The sequence below is a fragment of the Lucilia cuprina genome, chromosome 3 (assembly GCF_022045245.1).
Source record: "Lucilia cuprina isolate Lc7/37 chromosome 3, ASM2204524v1, whole genome shotgun sequence".
NCBI lineage: Eukaryota > Metazoa > Arthropoda > Insecta > Diptera > Calliphoridae > Lucilia > Lucilia cuprina.
In genome coordinates, this window is record NC_060951.1 from 60,697,015 (window position 1) to 60,709,722 (window position 12,708).

Sequence of the window (12,708 nt, forward strand, 5' to 3'; positions counted from 1 at the left end):
TTGTTGCTGCTGCTGTTTGTTTGTCTAACAACTAAGTTCGAGTAGCAAGTATTTGGCAACAATGAGTGCAAATTATATCAAAGTCAATTACTTCAATAGCATTGTTCGCTTTGTAAAACTACTTACATACATATGTTTGTATGTTTGTGAGTTTATAAATTTTGCTGGTATTTGTACAAATTCTTTTTTTATTATTTACAAAAACTAAATTTTCTAACTCCAGACTTTATTTTTTTGTGAATACAAAATTCACACAATTTGACCGGGTTTACTTTTAGTTCAAAAAAAAAAAAAAAACAATTTTTACTGCAAGTTTAAGTTTGTATTTATCTGCTAGTATGGTAAATATTGCTGGCAATATAAAGTAAAAAAAGGAAGAAACTAGAAAAACTATTACAAAACTAGCAAGAAGATGAAATTTAAATAATTGAAAATGAAAAAAGCAGAACAAGGAATTATCGTAAATTGTTAAAGATATAAAAAAATTGCAAAAGAAACTAAAGTCAAAAAGGATTAATTGTTAAAAGAAATTCGTTACGTTTCTATGGGATTTTAAATAATTTGTAAAATATGTTCTTGAGAATATGTACCTTGGGCAAGATTGAATAGAAAGTAATATAATAGCAATATAAAGAAAAATGTCTAAAACATGTTATTCGAAATGATTCGATCGCAGTCTATGCACATGATAACACAGGATATTAAATGCACTGGAGCATTAATCGAATTAGCGTTAAAAGTATCAAGTTATTTTTCAAATTCCTTTTATCAATTTAATAGTCTACAAATTGGAATACTGACAGTAAGTTCACTAGTCTATTCAATAGTCAATGGATTGGTCTATTAACTAGTATATATAGTGTAATAGTTTAAAAGCCAGTATACCATGGACTAGTTCATTATCTAATCCATTAACCAGTCCAATGACTAATGCCTGAGCTAGTTAACTTTCTGTTGAATAACTTCTGAATTAGTCCACGAACTAGACTACTAACTAGTCTGATAAGTATGATTTAATACTTTATTAGTCTATTGAATCGTATTTGGACTAATCTAATAAATAGTCTATTAACTATATAATAGGAAACTAAGGAGTTAATGATTATACAAATTATTTCATTATATCAATAACAATTACTTGCAATATGAAATTGAGCAATTACAATTACTTACACACAGACACAACACGAAGTTCTACAAAGATAATCTTTAGACTATTCGATTAACTACTCTAAGGACGATTCTATTAAAAGCAATCTTGCAGGGTTAATGATTACAAATACCTCTTCATTATATGGTCAATAACAATTACTTACAATGTGTAATTGAGCAATTACAAATTACAATTATTTGTAATTGAAGTGTTTTTCGATTACAGTTACTTGTAATGTATAATTAACTAACAATCAAATACAATTACTTGTAATTTATATTTCTACCATTACAATTAATTGTGGTTATCATTACTAAGTAATTGTAAATTTCAATTATTTTCTTAAATATGGTCTATTTGATAATATACCCAGCAATTCGACGGGACAGTCCCGAACTGACCACTTAACCTACCACTTGTGGTGGTCCCTAGCCACCTGGCTACCCAGGTGACCGACCATTTTAACATGGGCTTGTCCTACGAGGAAGTCAATCGTCACTCTACAAAGAGACAGTAAATAGACGATTGCCTCCGCTCTCGCTTACAAAGTGAACACTAAAGTGTAGACTGTTTTTCGGAAGTACAAAAAAAAAACAACTTTTAAGAGTAAAATCTCTAGGTTACTTGAGGATAGTAAAAAGACCACTGTCTCCGCTCCCGCTTACAAAGAGGACACTAAAGTGGCGACTGTCTTCATTCTCGATTACAAAGGGTACATTCCAAAACATACGAATTACGATCATCCAGGTGGTTAACTATTAGTGGAAGTTACTGTCTTTTTCGTATGCTTTTTCGTTGAGCTTACCACATTTGTTAATATTTAGACAACGGACGTGTATAAAATTTAGATTTCGACAACGAGTGTTGTCGTACGTATGTATATACTTTGACAACGGATGTTACTGAAAAAATTTTAAACATGTGGGTGTCAATTTAGTACCAGGCGTGTATATTTCTTATTCTCTCTGCACATGTGTTAGGTTAAAAAAGGCTGCATCAGATTCGAAAAATAATTTTCTATTCGTATCTTCTCAATTATCACAATGTATTTCTGCATTCTTAAGTAAATATTTAATTTAAGGTTTTATTTTTTGTGGTCTAAACTTATATAAACAAAATAGTTTTTCTTCCAAAAAATTTAAGCTTAAATTGGCTTAAAAAAATAAAATTATAGAAAAAAGTATTTAAAGCTCAACCAGATGTTGGTTAAATTCTAAACAAATTGCAAACTATTATTATCATAAAAAAATAAATTTGTAATATTTATTTATATGTGTGTCAATTAACCACTTTTACCACTATGAGAGAAATTTATGAAGTGTTTATTTTTATAAAAAATAGAAAAAAAAATAGTTTTTTGAAAATATATGTACATATATAAAACTAAAAACCAAGTACATACTTAGATAACATTTGCACTTAAAATGTTCTATTTAAAACTAAAAATTAAAAACAAAGTTATAAAATCTACTTGTTATTTAAAGTTTAAAGTGATTCTAGACAATTAAATACAAACAACTAGAAGACAGGAGGCAAATAGTATACAATTAAATGAAAGAGTCCTGATGAAGGATGTTCATTTAGTATTGTAAACTTATATAATGGTTTTTCACTCAAATAATAAATTATTATTATGTTAAATAAGTTAAAAGGGCAACAAGTTTGTTGAGTTTTTTTTTCTTTTCAAACAAGTTTTTCATTTTTTTTTTACTATTTGAAGGTGATTTTTGTTAACGAATGTCAACAATAATTGAGGGATAATGGAATTTAAATAAACTTGACAGGAAGTTTATGTCAATGATAATAAAAATAAGAAGAAAAAGAAGGGAAGAATAAAAGAAATAGTAAAAAATATTTAATTTATACAAAATAAAGATATTACCATGACCTAATAAGAGTCACTTACTATGACATTTGACCGCTTAATATAAAGCGAACATGATTTCAAATTTACACAACACAATGAGGTATATAAGCACTGGCTTGGGAATTTTCACGATAAGTATGCCCAAGTTCTATTGAGAAATACTAATGCAAGATTGAAAAGAATTAAATATACAAAAATTTAAGAATTATTAAGACAAATTTCTAAAACTTGTTTTTCGAAATGATTTGATTTGATTAGCCAGCATGATACGTGTACCGCAGATATATAATACAAACTTATTCAAAGTTAAGGAAAAATAGAACAAAATTAAAAATATATTTAACTAATATAAAATAATGATATTGCCATGACCTATAATAAGAGTCACTTACTGTGATATTTGAGCGCTTAATATAAAAGTAACATGATTTCAATTTACACGGCGCAATGATGTATATAAGAACTTCCTTGGGAATATTCGCGATAAGAATTCCGTAGCTCTATATAGGGTTGTGAACAGTATTTTAAATCTGGAGACGTCGAAAAACGTTTTGCACTTACTTTAAATCACTTAACTTTAAAAAATACTTCTTGTATCGATTTAGACTTAACTTTTAATATAAGTACTCAGAGTACTTTTAATATAAGTACCCAGCAAAAATTTACATTGAAAAGTAAGGTAATTGTATTTAAAGTCATTATATTAATACGGGAATGGTATTGAAGATGAGTACATACTTCTCTCGCTTATAAATAGGGAGTTAGGTAAGTACTTACATCAATCGCCATCAAATAAGGAGTTAGAGTTTTTTTTTTCGTCAAGGCTACAAAGTATGTACTTGCAAATTTATTATTTTGTAAGTCATTACTAGCCTCCTTCAAACTAATGGCAATGGTATGTATTAGTCATTGAAAAGTAAGATGTTGAGTAAGTACAAGTCATTATTATATTCTGGCCGGAAAGTTAAGGTTATGATCAAAATTTAGTAACTTTTGGTGAAACACTCTGAATTGTAAACTCAAGTACAAATCGAGCTCAAATCAAATTAATTTAAACTTTGGGTTTTCAATATAGAATTCCAGGTCAACTTTATCCCCCAACACGGATGGCTCTAAGTTGAAGACCCCAAAAACAGAAATATATCACCGTTTGCTAATCATAATACAAGCTGCCAGGCAAAAATCCGAGCAATAGCGGAATGTGTTAATTGGATTAGAAAAAAAAAAATGGCGCCAAACAGCCCTTAATATACTTACCAACAACCAGAACACAATAAGGGTAATATCAGATGATAGAAGTAAATCTAAGACCGTATTGGAATGTAAGAAAACTTTAACTGAATATTCTCCCAGAGGTAAGATTTACATCATATGGGTACCGGCAGTAGTCGGCAACGAAAGGGAAGGAAGCTCGAGGTAGTTAACCTGACAAACGCAAAAGCATAGGACGCAACAAAAACCGAATTAAAAATATGGGCTAGAGAATTCCATAAGGCCTCTTGGAATAATGAAACCGTGGGTAGAACCACAAAAATCCTATGGGGTCACCCTGATGAGCAAATCTGAAATTAATATGACATACACACAGGATTACCAAATTGGCCGTGCGGATTCAAACGAATGTAGAGCATGCGGAGAGGACAGTGAAACTCTTGAGCACTTTCTCTGCCACTGTCAGGCATTCGTGGAAGTTAGATCCAAGTATCTTACAAGTGATGTTATTCCGGTAATAACATACCTGACTAACACTGACTGGAAAATTCTTAGGAATTACGTCCAGGAAACGGAATTTCGGAACATTGCACAATACTTTTTTTCATCATAAGGATCGCACAATAGGTCCGATAGTGGCCTAGGTGTATTTCTACGGATTTACAATTCTTCTTTGTGGGCGTAACAAAATGTTTATGGAAATATTTCTAAATTTCGGTATTAAATCAAATTAATTAAGATAATAGTTGCGATATCAGTGCTACATTCCAAAATTATCTTTATATACATATAATCTACGAAAAATAATTTTCTATGGTTTCTATTTCCCAAAAGTTTTAAATTTAAAACTAATTATTGTTGTTGATAAAAAAAAGAACTTACCATAAAATTGTGCAACAAAAATTCTTGTTTAAAGATACAAAACAACAAAGTTTTTCTTTGTTTATCGGTTGATGCCACAGCCCGAAGATTTACACTCACAAAAATAAAAAAACAAAAAACGCAAATCGGGTAAAATTCAACAAAGTATTAAAGATGCTGCTGACTGCTGCATAAAATCCACTTTTAATGTACAGAAGTTCAGGTTTTTCATAAATCCTGCTTTAAGATTTTATTTTTTTCGTTTTATTTAAAAACTAAAACATGTTATGTTTGTATATATTGCTGTTGTTATTGTTGTTTGCGCTTCCTTTAGGCCATTAAACTTTGCATATTAGGCTAGGTGGTGATTGTTGTTGTTGTTGCAAATTAAAGTTGCAAACCAATCATGTGCAATTTAAGCTGCCACAAACAGGTGCAACGAAAAAAAACTTGATTTCTTCACTGATTTATTTAGTTTAAATATGGTTGGTTGGTAGTTATTATTTTAGCTATAACCGGTTCCAGAGGAAGCTGCAGATATGTATGTATTCGTATGTGTGTGTTGTATTGCATGCAACAAACGTTTTTATTTTTATTTTTTTTTGTTATGCTTGATGTTATTTTTTCGTAAGAATTATCAAATATACACTTGTTTCTTTTTGTTGTAACTGGTTTTTATTAGAATATCTTTAATGTTGTTTTTGTTGTATGTTTTAATTGGTTGGTATTTTTTTCTTTATAATTGATTTGGATACTTTTTTATTGGGGAGCATTTTTTGTAGGAATATTTTGTGTTTTTTTTTTCAAACAAGATTTCGTTGTTATTTCTTTTTTAAAAGGGGATTTTTATTGTGTTTTTTTGTTTTAATTGACTTTTTTATTGGGTGTTCTTTGTTTCTTTTATTAATTTTTAATCAGCTTTTCTTTAAATTTTTAAACTTAATAATTTTCACTTGACATTTGCTCTTTTTTGTTGTTTTTGTGTTTTGTTTTTGTTGCAAGAATTTTTCACCTTATAACGGTGTATAAGCAAAATAACAAAAACATAGCTTTCCAGCTAACACTCACACTTTTATTCACCACTGTACTTGTCGTTAGTGTTGTTGTTATTATCAACAGATTCAGCGTGGGGTTTTTCTTTTTCTTTTTTTGCTTCGAAATATTTTTGCTAAAATAATTTTCCTTCTTTTTATTTAAAGTCTTAAGACTAAACACTAATTTAAGTAGTTTTATTTTTTTTCAAATTTAAAATTTAAACTTTTTTAAATTTAATTTTATATAATTGACTAACTTAGGTTTTATTATTTTTTCTGGGTGTAATTTTTAAAAAATTGTTGCCCTTTTCAAAATGATTTTACTTATTTTTTGGGAGATTTTTCACAACTTTAAGGTTGAGACTGTTGATATGTATTATTTTTTATTAAAGTACACTGAACATGAAAAATGCAATTTTGTTTAAAATTTTGCCACTTTTTTTTTTAAATTTTATAACTTAATTTTTTTCTTTTTTTAAATACTTTTGTTTAATTTCTTATTAATTAAGATGTGCGTGTTTATTTATTTTTTTATAATTCATTAATAAATATTGGATATGTAGTTATTTATATGTATAGGTATTTGTGTATATATGTATTAATGTGTAATTGTGTGTGAGTGTGTTTTTAAAGGTAAATTGTATTGGTATGTTTAAAGTTGCATTGTAAGTGAGAGTGTTTGGATTTTCTTTAATATATATATTTTTTTTCATTCATTTATTTGTGTCGTTCTGTTTGTCTGTCCGTCTGACGTTTTGTGATATGTTTCTGAAGTTACAAATTGAAAACAGAAAAAACGGAAATTCACGCGCTTTGTTAAGGAATTCGAACTGTTTTCAGACACGGAGGAACACGTACTAAAACTTGCTTTGTCTATAGTGGCTGGATGGCGCTCGCTGCTAGTGTTGTATTTTGCTTGATATTTTTTTTTTGTATAGCTGCTGCTGTATATTAGTATCATGTATGTGTGTAAATGTGGCTGACTAGTCACGGCGACGATGTCGGAATTTCGGTCGTTGCGCTTACACAAAACAACAACGAAAACAAAATATTGTAAACAACAGAAAAGTCTGCATCATTAGTTCTGTGCTCAGCAAATGCTGCAATATAAACAAATAATCACAAACAAGACTCCAACAAACAACAACAACAACAAAAAATACACCACTACCACCTATAAAATCTATATCTATCTCCCTGTACCAGGCACCATCATCATACATCGTACACTCTCTGTTATCTTTATATTTACCACATTATTTCTATAGGTTTCTCTGTTGTTATTGTTGTTTTGTTGATATTCAACTCTCCATAAAACAAAAACAAAGCAAAAAGACCTTGTAGTTTGCTCTTCCTACTTATGTTTTGGGCTCCAAATATATACACTCTCATCACCTCACATCTGCATTTTGTCAACAAGCTTAATTATCTTTAGTACTAACAGAAAAACCACAACAAAAACACCTCTGAATTCTCAATTCTTAATACTTTTCCAATTCTCCCCAGAAATCTCATTCATTCATTCTTATGTTTATCATACTCACCTTAACAAAGAGTATCCTGTATGCTATAACAAAATTTTCTCACAAGGCGCGTGCCTGAGCATGAATGAAATGTTTATGTCAACAAAAAATACTCTTTTTACAGGATTTTTTTTTTCTTTTTCTTAATTCACCTTTATGTCTGTCTATGTTGTTTTTTTCACCTCATCTATTAGTCTGTTTAAAGGTATTTGTTATATTTTTTTGATAAAAGAACTTTTACTCAGAGTATTGTCTCATTGTAGTTTGTTGTTGGTTTCATTTTTTTTGTATGCACTCCTAAATTAAATATTAGATCATATAAAACAATGGAAATTTGACCTTATTTTTTCCTTATTGTAATTCCGTTACAAAAGAAATGAGATTTTTAATTTAAATATTATAACTAAAATAGGTATAAATGTCTCCAAAGTAAATGTCACAAAATATTTAAGCAAATTATATGAATTTTTATTTATCATTATCAAAACAGCATTATTTTTAATTTATGCCACCAGCTGTTGGTCACATTGGCTTTAATTTACTTGGATTTTTGTTTGGGTTTTTGATTTTATAATTAGGAAAAAGATTTTTCATGGTATAAACTTTTTTGAGTGGGATCCAAAAATGTGTGCGTTTTAAATACCATTAGTTGATAAACATAAATAAACTCAAACAGAAATAAAGCGGTTTACATAAAGTTTAGAAATAATAATAATTTACCTAGAAATAAAAAAAGAGCTCAGATTTGAAATTTTGATTAAAAACAAGAAAATTGAAAAAATATGTAAAAATAATTGACTAGCCAGTACGGTAAATATCGTTTTCCATAGATTATTGCCATTTTCATGTTTATAGTCTAGTCTATAGTCTAGTCTAGTATAGTCAAAAGTTTAGTTTAGTATATATTCTAGTATATCTACTATACAACAGCCTCGGCTATAGGCTTGACTAAAAACTAGACTATAGACTAGAATATAGACTACACTATATACTAGACAATATATTCTAGTCAATAGTTTAGTGTATAGTCTAGTCTTTTGTCTATAGTCTAGTCTATAGTCTAGTATATAGTATAGTCTTTAGTCTAGTCTATAGTCTAGTCTATAGTCTATAGTCTAGTCTGTAGTCTAGTCTATAGTCTAGTCTATAATCTAGTCTATAGTCTAGTCTATAGTCTAGTCTATAGTCTAGTCTATAGTCTAGTCTATAGTCTAGTCTATAGTCTAGTCTATAGTCTAGTCTAGTCTAGTCTATAGTCTAGTCTATAGTCTAGTCTATAGTCTAGTCTAGTCTATAGTCTAGTCTATAGTCTAGTCTATAGTCTAGTCTATAGTCTAGTCTATAGTCTAGTCTATAGTCTAGTCTATAGTCTAGTCTATAGTCTAGTCTATAGTCTAGTCTATAGTCTAGTCTATAGTCTAGTCTATAGTCTAGTCTATAGTCTAGTATAGTATATCTACTATACAACAGCCTCGGCTATAGGCTTGACTAAAAACTAGACTATAGACTAGAATATAGACTACACTATATACTAGACAATATATTCTAGTCAATAGTTTAGTGTATAGTCTAGTCTTTTGTCTATAGTCTAGTCTATAGTCTAGTATATAGTATAGTCTTTAGTCTAGTCTATAGTCTAGTCTATAGTCTAGTCTGTAGTCTAGTCTATAGTCTAGTCTATAGTCTAGTCTATAGTCTAGTCTATAGTCTAGTCTATAGTCTAGTCTATAGTCTAGTCTATAGTCTAGTCTATAGTCTAGTCTATAGTCTAGTCTATAGTCTAGTCTATAGTCTAGTCTATAGTCTAGTCTATAGTCTAGTCTATAGTCTAGTCTATAGTCTAGTCTATAGTCTAGTCTATAGTCTAGTCTATAGTCTAGTCTATAGTCTAGTCTATAGTCTAGTCTATAGTCTAGTCTATAGTCTAGTCTATAGTCTAGTCTATAGTCTAGTCTATAGTCTAGTCTATAGTCTAGTCTAGTCTATAGTCTAGTCTATAGTCTAGTCTAGTCTATAGTCTAGTCTATAGTCTAGTCTATAGTCTAGTCTATAGTCTAGTCTATAGTCTAGTCTATAGTCTAGTCTATAGTCTAGTCTATAGTCTAGTCTATAGTCTAGTCTATAGTCTAGTCTATAGTCTAGTCTATAGTCTAGTCTATAGTCTAGTCTATAGTCTAGTCTATAGTCTAATCTATAGTCTAGTCTATAGTCTAGTCTATAGTCTAGTCTATAGTCTAGTCTATAGTCTAGTCTATAGTCTAGTCTATAGTCTAGTCTATAGTCTAGTCTATAGTCTAGTCTATAGTCTAGTCTATAGTCTAGTCTATAGTCTAGTCTATAGTCTAGTCTATAGTCTAGTCTATAGTCTAGTCTATAGTCTAGTCTATAGTCTAGTCTATAGTCTAGTCAGTAGTCTAGTCTATAGTCTAGTCTATAGTCTAGTCTATAGTCTAGTCTATAGTCTAGTCAGTAGTCTAGTCTATAGTCTAGTCTATAGTCTAGTCTATAGTCTAGTCTATAGTCTAGTCTATAGTCTAGTCTATAGTCTAGTCTAAAGTCTAGTCTAAAGTCTAGTCTATAGTCTAGTCTATAGTCTAGTCTATAGTCTAGTCTATAGTCTAGTCTATAGTCTTGTCTATAGTCTAGTCTATAGTCTAGTCTATAGACTAGTCTATAGTCTAGTCTATAGTCTAGTCTATAGTCTAGTCTATAGTCTAGTCTATAGTCTAGTCTATAGTCTAGTCTATAGTCTAGTCTATAGTCTAGTCTATAGTCTAGTCTATAGTCTAGTCTATAGTCTAGTCTATAGTCTAGTCTATAGTCTAGTCTATAGTCTAGTCTATAGTCTAGTCTATAGTCTAGTCTATAGTCTAGTCTATAGTCTAGTCTATAGTCTAGTCTATAGTCTAGTCTATAGTCTAGTCTAGTCTATAGTCTAGTCTATAGTCTAGTCTATAGTCTAGTCTATAGTCTAGTCTATAGTCTAGTCTATAGTCTAGTCTATAGTCTAGTCTAGTCTATAGTCTAGTCTATAGTCTAGTCTAGTCTATAGTCTAGTCTATAGTCTAGTCTATAGTCTAGTCTATAGTCTAGTCTATAGTCTAGTCTATAGTCTAGTCTATAGTCTAGTCTATAGTCTAGTCTATAGTCTAGTCTATAGTCTAGTCTATAGTCTAGTCTATAGTCTAGTCTATAGTCTAGTCTATAGTCTAGTCTATAGTCTAGTCTATAGTCTAGTCTATAGTCTAGTCTATAGTCTAGTCTATAGTCTAGTCTATAGTCTAGTCTATAGTCTAGTCTATAGTCTAGTCTATAGTCTAGTCTATAGTCTAGTCTATAGTCTAGTCTATAGTCTAGTCAGTAGTCTAGTCTATAGTCTAGTCTATAGTCTAGTCTATAGTCTAGTCTATAGTATAGTCTATAGTCTAGTCTATAGTCTAGCCTATAGTCTAGTCTATAGTCTAGTCTATAGTCTAGTCTATAGTCTAGTCTATAGTCTAGTCTATAGTCTTGTCTATAGTCTAGTCTATAGTCTAGTCTATAGTCTAGTCTATAGACTAGTCTATAGTCTAGTCTATAGTCTAGTCTATAGTCTAGTCTATAGTCTAGTCTAGTCTATAGTCTAGTCTATAGTCTAGTCTATAGTCTAGTCTATAGTCTAGTCTATAGTCTAGTCTATAGTCTAGTCTATAGTCTAGTCTATAGTCTAGTCTATAGTCTAGTCTATAGTCTAGTCTATAGTCTAGTCTATAGTCTAGTCTATAGTCTAGTCTATAGTCTAGTCTATAGTCTAGTCTATAGTCTAGTCTATAGTCTAGTCTATAGCCTAGTCTATAGTCTAGTCTATAGTCTAGTCTATAGTCTAGTCTACAGTCTAGTCTATAGTCTAGTCTACAGTCTAGTCTATAGTCTAGTCTATAGTCTAGTCTATAGTCTAGTCTATAGTCTAGTCTATAGTCTAGTCTATAGTCTAGTCTATAGTCTAGTCTATAGTCTAGTCTATAGTCTAGTCTATAGTCTAGTCTATAGTCTAGTCTATAGTCTAGTCTATAGTCTAGTCTATAGTCTAGTCTATAGTCTAGTCTATAGTCTAGTCTATAGTCTAGTCTATAGTCTAGTCTATAGTCTAGTCTATAGTCTAGTCTATAGTCTAGTCTATAGTCTAGTCTATAGTCTAGTCTATAGTCTAGTCTATAGTCTAGTCTATAGTCTAGTCTATAGTCTAGTCTATAGTCTAGTCTATAGTCTAGTCTATAGTCTAGTCTATAGTCTAGTCTATAGTCTAGTCTATAGTCTAGTCCATAGTCAAGTCTATAGTCTTGTCTATAGTCTTGTCTATAGTCTAGTCTATAGTCTAGTCTATAGTCTAGTTTATAGTTTAGTTTATATCCTAGTATATGGACTAGTCTTTAGTCAGGTCTAGTCTATATTCTTGACAATATTTTGGTTATAGTCTAATCTATAGTCACATTTAATAACAATTTAGCTCGATTGATAATAATACACACTCGAAGATGATACGTGACAACTAATAATACCTTGCGTAGGGTATACAAATATTGGTGATAAGTTGTGAGTTAATTAGTATGTATGTAAATCATTCATTAAATAAAATCAATTTCATTAAATAAAACCGACTTAACTTTTTTGTCAAATTCATTAATGAACTTGTTTTCATTCAAGTTATTAAGAGCAAAACAAATTCACTCGTTTTAAGAAATTTTGTAATGCAATCTATTTATTCATAAATATATGTTTGTATAAACTTTTATAAATTACTGTCTAAACCGATTACCGTAGTAGTATTTATGTAGATTTAAAACTATTTTTTTTAGATTGCACATATTAAACGTACTAATGTGGGAGCAGAAACGATTGCAGAGAATATTTTAAGCTTATGTTTTTAAGTTTAGTTTATTTGTCATGTTAGGAAGTTTTGCCTCATCCGAGATCTAGTATAGTCTTTGCATCTTTCGGGATATGCATCAAAATTGGCTTAATTTGGCCCAGGCTTCAAAAGACGAGTAGTTCTTTAATAGGTTGTGGGGAAGTTGAAGA

The 12,708-nt window shown here is 30.0% G+C and overlaps 1 protein-coding gene across 3 annotated transcripts in view; it reads right to left on the reverse strand.

Annotated features, from left to right (window-relative positions):
* The window catches only part of LOC111686881 (irregular chiasm C-roughest protein), a 79,998-nt gene extending 73,376 nt beyond the window's left edge, over positions 1-6,622 (reverse strand). For all 3 annotated transcript variants that reach the window (XM_046947485.1, XM_046947486.1, XM_046947487.1), the window contains exon 1: positions 5,115-6,622. The gene's annotated coding sequence lies outside the window, so the exon portion shown is untranslated. The remainder of the gene's footprint in view (positions 1-5,114) is intronic.
* Positions 6,623-12,708: the final 6,086 nt, after the last annotated feature.